The sequence below is a fragment of the Empidonax traillii genome, unplaced genomic scaffold, assembly GCF_003031625.1.
Source record: "Empidonax traillii isolate 1590-97213 ecotype Southwest subspecies unplaced genomic scaffold, ASM303162v1 scaffold33:size3420811, whole genome shotgun sequence".
Taxonomy (NCBI): domain Eukaryota; kingdom Metazoa; phylum Chordata; class Aves; order Passeriformes; family Tyrannidae; genus Empidonax; species Empidonax traillii.
In genome coordinates this window covers 1,561,720-1,569,477 of record NW_020955226.1, presented here as the reverse complement: position 1 = coordinate 1,569,477, position 7,758 = coordinate 1,561,720, and the positions used below count along the sequence as shown (strand labels likewise).

At 35.5% G+C, this 7,758-nt stretch overlaps 1 protein-coding gene across 1 annotated transcript in view; it reads left to right on the top strand.

The window, feature by feature from the left end:
* The first annotated feature begins 1,778 nt into the window (after positions 1-1,778).
* Positions 1,779-7,758, top strand: part of SCN1A (sodium voltage-gated channel alpha subunit 1) — a 91,931-nt gene continuing 85,951 nt past the window's right edge. Inside the window, exon 1 of the mRNA XM_027911473.1 lies at positions 1,779-2,128. The gene's annotated coding sequence lies outside the window, so the exon portion shown is untranslated. The remainder of the gene's footprint in view (positions 2,129-7,758) is intronic.

The window sequence follows — 7,758 nt, the reverse complement described above, 5'->3', positions numbered from 1 at the left end:
TGGAGGCATCTGAGCTTGCTTTAGGTGAGTAGTTTGGCTGTTTTGCTGTTTGAAGTGCCATGATCAACAGAGCTGCTAAGTTTTTGAAACTTAATTAAACTTCTGTCATATGCTTTCATAGCCTAATACAGGTCATGATACTTTCAGCTCTTGATTAACCCAGGTCAAGTATGTAAAAAGACTTTTTCTAAAGCAAGTAATATCATTTAACCCTTGAAATGCTGAAATAGAGGGTGGTACGTAGAAATTAGTTTTAATAGGGATTCCTCATTAACAGTCCACACCAATATATATAAAACAATAAATGCACAAAGGTACTTTTAATGTTACTTTTTTAAGTGGTAGAAATAAATAGTGAAGATTGGGGAAAAAGTTACTGATTTCAAATCCAGCAATAACTGTTTTAAAAAATTATTCTCAAATTATATTTCCTTTACACTTTTTTGTTTCTACATTATACTTAACTCAGGATATGGTAGCTGTGGGTCTTATGAGGGATCTGCCTTTTCTATCAAATGCTGCTGATATTTTTCCTTTTTTTTTCACCTTTTTTTTTAAATACTCAAAAAAGTAAATAGAAGAGCATTTAACAAGGGACAACAGCAATATATCTTTCAAAAACCAGTGACAATAAAGCAATTTTTTAACTTATCAAATTTGATAGAAAATTCATTGTATGCTTATCTTTAAAAGAAAACTAATAATTCAAATAGATTTTGTAAACAAGAAATTGGATTTTTTCTATCCTTTTCACATTCACCTTTATATTCCCATTTGAGATTAGAGCCCCAGTCATGTTTACTCAGCTAAGGACATAACTAAGTATAATAGTCCCTGTACCTAACCTTACTCCTGTAAAATGCAGTCCACCTCAAGTGTTCCACCTTGAGACTAAAACTTTTCATAACCTGTCTTTTAATTTTGCCACAGGATTTTGTGTCCAGTTGGATTTCCTCTTGATTATGCCTAATCTAGCTGTCTCAAACAGAATTAGAAAACTTTAGATGCCCCATTTTAGTGGAACCTTTGCCTTTTTTTGTAAGGAGAAACTCCATCAATCAAAATATTCATTCAAGAGTAGTTTGTATATGCATTATCAGTATTTAAGGCTCTTTGCTTACTACTGAACTATTAAAATTAAACAAAATATGGAATACAAGTTATATGAAGTAATTTTAGTTATTATAAAGTACTTTCTATAAACAAGGTTGTGTAAGTTTCTAATAGCTGTCTAAGCCTGCATATTTGTTTCTCCTGTTGTGCCCTACACAGAAGTGCTGACAGGACCCAAACAATAACAATATAGCAATGTTTCTCTAAAACCAAACAAACAAAACCAAAATCAACCCACAAACAAAAACCCAAATAGAAATGACTGTAAACATCTTCACAACCTGGAATGTATCTTACTCATCATTTTCTTGAAAAATAAAATCTCTGTAATACAAGCACCTTAACCTCTGTAACACCATGTAAAGCAGGTAAAAAAAAAGGATATTTTCCAGGAACTAACCTTCATGCAGTAAGATTTATTTGAGGGAATAGCACTTTCCTCTGGAAATTAACCCCAGATTTTATCTTATACCATTGCTTTTCTTCTACTCACCACAGCAAGTAAGACTTAGACAAACGTATGCAGGAGCAGTCTGTCTGTGGTTCCTCGCTTTGCCTTGCTGTTGCTCTCCTATCAGCTGTGTCTGTGCTCTCCTGTAGACACAGTGTGACAGGAACTCTGCTGCCTGGCGAGCAGGTACAGCTGCAGCTTTAGTGCTTGCTGCCTGCCTCACATTTGTAACACCCTCGCTCCTTCCGGTCATTCGTTCCAGGGGAGGAATGACACCAGCATTTCTGAGCTGTTCTTGTGTTTTCTCCCAGAACAGTCAGGGAAAGCAGACTTCGTGATCTCCATGCTAACCACCAGCCTGCTTGCTGCCAGTCCTCCCTACTTCTGCCAGTGATGACATTCAGCTTGCTCCTCCACACAGGATACAGCACTGATTCCTCATTATGTAAGGCAGTCTAGGTCAAGTGTAGGAGAGACACTGCTGGCCTGAGCAAGCTAGTGGATTGCTCCCTCAGCTTCATGGGGTCTGGAAGCTGGATCCTGATCTTTGCTACATCTTCTTGGGTGAGTGTTTTTGCATGACTTAAGTGGTTACTGTGCTGTTTTTCTATGCAGATAGCTGTCAGCCATGCTGTGAATTGCAGAGATAATTTGCTAGGTGAAACCAGCCCTGTCAGCATGATTGAATTAACAGAGTAGTACTTCTTCTAGGCATCACAGCTTTGAGACACTTTGTAAATAAATAAATCATAAATTGGGTTTGTTTAATGAATGTCCTTTCTAACCATATGGGGATTAGGGTTAATTTGACTGATTAAGCAGTGAATTAAATCCATTTACTTGAAGATGGTGTGGGAAAACATTATTGGATATTGCTATTAGCTCTGAGAGGTTTACTGCAGTTTTTGGCTGTTGCATTGTTTTAGCCTTGCAAATTACAAATATGCTTCTTTTATTAAACTAAACAAAATAAGCAAAAAGGTACTTAATTTTCTTCTACTCTATGGTTATTTTCTGAAGTAGCCATTAAATTCAGGATGCTATTTGTCATTTACTGCATGAATTTGTGAATCTGTATGCTTCTGAGATATGTAATGTGAATACTGCAGATAAAATTACATTTAGTGACTGCTCTGCAGAATGCCAGAACACTGCATGTGAGCTAGGTTTGTATGAGAGGGTAGCTTTTTTTAATGCACCGTGTAGAATTCAAAGACATTTTTTGGATTTAAACCCTTCTGCAAATCAGTCTGTAACAAAGTATAGAACAGGTTTGTCCTTAAATGAATTATACATGCTGGGTATTGCCAGGTGCTGGAATGTCTGATCATACTGGAATGCAGCAGAAGAGGCCCTGGAAAGTAACAGCATAACACTGATACTGCAGTATCATGTAGGGAATTTCAACAAGGCTAGCTTCCTTCCTATGGAAAATCACTGCCTAATAAATCTAAAAATATTTTTAATACATTTGAGAGATTAACTGGAACACTTGTCTTTATGTGCAGTACCTTGGACAGCAACTTTTTTGTTCTGTGGTATTGTGACTCCTCCATGGAAGTCAGCAATTTGTGAAAATTAAATAATACCAATTTAAGATACATTAATAAATTCAAAAACACAGGGGAACTTAAAAAAAAAAAAAAGGGGAGAGAAACTTTGGACAGGGTTATATTTAACAGCTTACTACCATTTAATTTACTTTCATTTAATATTAACTTAAAAATAGTGATGTTTGTATTGAATTATGTTGAGTGTCAAAACAGAAAATTAAAAATGCAAAATTACTTGCTGTTTAAAATATGGCATTTACGGAATTTTCATGTTCAATAGGTAACTGCTTACTTTAAGAATAAGTACCAGGGCCCCTTCCTTAAGTCAAAATAAGATTGGATATTAATAAAAGTTTATGTATTAATATCAGATTAAAACTAATTTTTATGGAAATAATGTAAGTCTTTTAAATGTGGTTCCCCCCCCCCCAAAGGAAACTAGTTGTTCTTCACATTGTTCTAGAAATAACTGATAGAATTTAATATCAGCACTTGTTCCGAAGTGAGATGAGTTGTTTTATCATTTTCCTATTATCTTTAAAAACTCTCTTTCTCTGGAAAAGAACTGCCAAGCAGTCGATTTTCTCTTCATCATGGCCTTACCTTACCAGTTACCAAATTTTTATTTTTTTTTTTTTCAAATGACAGTCATATAAGCCTATGCTGTGATTCAGGAGAAATACCAGGCTGGTGCCTTCATTCATTACATTGTGAAAGTTAGCTTCAGGAAAATGATTTTTGGTATCTCAATAACACCTCTGTTGCAATGCAGTATATTACATTGTATAACATTTTATAGGTATATTTTCATGTTTCAAAATACAGAAGTATGACTTTCAAACAAGTAATAGAATAATACAGAAATTAGAACAAAACTACTAGGTACCACGCATTATAATAATGATGTGCTTCACATTCTTTGTTTCTTGCTGCATGAAGTGTTCTAAAATAGTTATGCTATTATATATGAGTACACTGTGTTCCATCCCATCTCAAGTGTGGGTGCTTGAGGTATTTTCTTACAGACTCAAGGAGTATTAATAACCTATCTATTCAATTAGAAGAAAAAAATACTTACTGTCTTTAAATGTATAGTGATTTTCTGGAAGTGTAATTTTTATTTTTTGCATCAGGGTTCACAGCAGGGCATGCACAGTACTTCTGAGCATAGCAAGCTGCAGATACTACAGTGTTAGAAAATGGTGTTTCCTATGTGGATTTATATATCCTATATTCTGGTGTATCACTTTGGGTCTGAGAAATTGAATCTGAGCAGTAAAATATGTTTTGAACCCACTACAGTGTAGAATGACCCTTAATGGTCAGTGCCTCCTTCTGTTATTTTTCTGTGGTTTAGTGGAATTGTCCAATCCACTACATCAGTAGCTTGCTTTCAGTATTCTCTATACTTCCTCAAATCACAATATGCAGTTTGAGTTTCTGACAAACTTTTCACTTTTCCTCACAGCACTAGTTTTCTGTACTGCAAGGAGGTTACCTTGTTCTCTTCATAGGCATGGAAATGACACTAAAACTTAGGAGCATGGAATCAATATGAAAGTGTGTGAAATAGGTTATTTTAGAAGAATTTTTCTAGAATAAACAATGGTGAGACCATTTTTGTAATCCGTGATGTAAAAAAGTATAGCAATATATAGTACACTATTATTTTCTATAAAGGTATTTATATCTCAGATTTTATCTGCCTATTTTGAGTAGTTGAGTGATGATAATCATATGCTAAGTTAGTGCTAAATTGGAAGACTACGAAGATCTGTGTTTTTGTTTATCTCATGAACATCTGAATGCAAGACTGAAATAGTAAAATTGTCAAGCTTTCCAGGTAACCATGGGCTCACAAATGCAGATCTTTCCTTGTCCAGAACAGCTTTTTTTTATTTGCAACTAGTACGCAAAAACATTCCAAATGTGATAAAAATCTATTGCTGTAGAAATGGGCTTTGTCTCTTCTGAAGATACCTGTTTAGAAGCTGGCAGGTGTACTCTGTTCCCTGTGAAAAAAGTTACTATTCTTTTTATTCAGAGGTTTTCCTTGCTTTTCCTTAAAGTTGGTTGGATGGAGTCTTCTGTGTTGCTACAGTTAATCTCATTTTTACAGGTTCTGGTTTTCCATTATTATATTTTTCCACCCTTAACTGCTTGTTTAGCACTTCTGTGGCTGCAGTACAATTGGTTCACAAGTTTAGAAGGAGAAAATGTCCCCTGGATTATCATGTTCACCTGCTTGTCCATGGAGGAACTTGATTGGCTCATCCCTTGTATATTAAACACTCCATTAGCTGTTTTCCACATCCATTGGAATTCATAGAATTCATTCCTAGAACACTAGAAAGAGATACTGTAAAGAATCAAGGGAGATTTCTTAATGTTTTGATAAATAAAATATATCTCAGACTGTCATTAAATATATATATTTATTGCTCTTAACACTTTAATAATTGTGTATGTAGAGCACACTATTCTGCATTGTTACTTATGTGGTTTACTGTCACATATGAACATCTCAGCTTGTAAGGTTAATTTTAAAGGTTTCTCTAGATGGTACACAACTTCGTTTGCACCAAAAATGCTGAAACAGGATAGTAACAAAAAGGACTACACTCTCTTTTTTCTCCAGTTGCAGTTCATTATAGGTTCCATTCAGAAAGGGAACTGTGCTGCAGAGGATCACCAGAGAAGAACTTCCAGATGAATCCCTTCATATTCTGCAGAAAAACAGTATCTCACAACACCTGGTGATCACTAAGGCTCTTGAGCCAAAAACTTAGTGGGATGTTCTTCACCAGTGCTTTTAAACATTTACGCAGTATTCCTGAGGTAGAGCCAAGAGTAGGACTGGTCAAAATTTTTATGAGAGCAAGTGAACCACAGACCTCCATTAATGCAAAGTTACCATGTCTGCAGAACCTGAAATCTGCAAGATTGCAAGCTCATGGCTGCAATGGAAAGTTTGCCTGGCAACTGTGTCCTTGCTCTGCAGGGCATAGAGGGTTCTTCTTTGGGCCTGTTGGATGATTGCTTCAGCCCTTGCCCATTACGATGATTTATGCTTGGGCATTCAGGGAGGGAGTTGTCACTACACTTGCAGGAAGAAGTGCTCAAAAATTTCCAAACTAAATGCAATGAGTATCCTTGGTTTTGACTAGCTATTACCAGTGTCCTATTTGTTTAGAGACAATAAAAAAGGCAAGTTAATTTTGGAGAGGAAAGGGAAGGGAGACCATGTTTTATTTATTAACTTTCCGTGGATCTTAGAGAAACTGTGATTAAGAAACCTTTTTTTTTCTTTAGTTGTGGTGCAATGTCTAGGTTTAAAACATTAAATATATAAGAATTCATGAGATGTAGCTCTTTAGCAGTTGGAAAGAAGTTGCTGTTGTGTTGATGAAGTCTTCTCTCTCAAACCCCATATCAAATGACAGTTAGAAGCTACCAAACGAGCTTGTTAAGATAACCAGAGACCCTATCTATTTTCCTGACTATATAAGCTGCTGGAGCTGAATTTGGGCACCTGGTTATACCACTGTGACCAGTGAAATCTGAGGCACAAGAAATGCTGCTTAAAAAAACCCCAAACTTTCATATTCTGTTTATTATACTTGGAGATTTCTCAAAGTCAGTGGTCATATTAAGCATCCTGTGCCAAGTCTCTACTGATTCTAAGTTCTTCCTTAAAGGAGGACACCTTAGTTCATTCATTCCTGGTTTACTGTTTAATTTTGTGTTGTTTATTTCATTTCAAAGTGCAAGGTTTTAAAGGAGCTATGTCTGTAACCTGTCAAAGATGCCCAGATTATAGCAAAGACTGGAGGAACTCATATTAAAACTTCAAGCTGAGGAGCAAGTATTCTACCTTTTATCTGAGTCTGTGTTTATAAACACCAGAAAATTCAGCATTTCCAGAAATATCCTCCATTAACAGACAAATTTCTGTGAATGATCATTTGGCATCAGCAATAGTATCTGAACATCTGTTTAGTATTTAAAATTTTTAGGATGATTCTGAGTCAGGTATGTTACTAGCGCTCCAAGGTAATTTCTCACCTGAAAATGTTCTTCATGACCCCGAAGAACCTTGCAAATATACAAAAAAATAAAAACAAATCAGCCTTTAGAGTTATACCTAAGAAAGCATGAAACAGTTGATGAGTGTGTTACCAGCTGATAATAAAAAGATAATGGTTTAAAGAAAGCTCCTTCTACCTGAAGGTCATAGACTGGAACTGCATTGGGCTAATGGGGACCTGTCTGAGCAATCTACCAGCAGTGCCACCAGAAAAGCTAAGTTCAAAACTGGTAATCACAACAGCAATGATAGATGAAAGCATGGGAAGCAGTTCTAAATCAGACCTCAGGCGTATTCAAAGGAGACAGGTTGCATGATTGTGTCCAGTTTGGTCTTGCCCTTTTTATGTCAGTATTTGAGTACTAGAATTATGGTGTATTTTATTATGATGTATATTATTATGGTGAATTTTAACTTAATATTTAGTGTCATAAGCTTGCTTGCTGTGTTCTTTTAATCACTGCTATATTTGAAGAGAAAATATTTAAAATTCTGTGAGATTGGATTTCATTGTTAGAACAATTGTTCATAAGATTCTGTATTGATAAATGCTT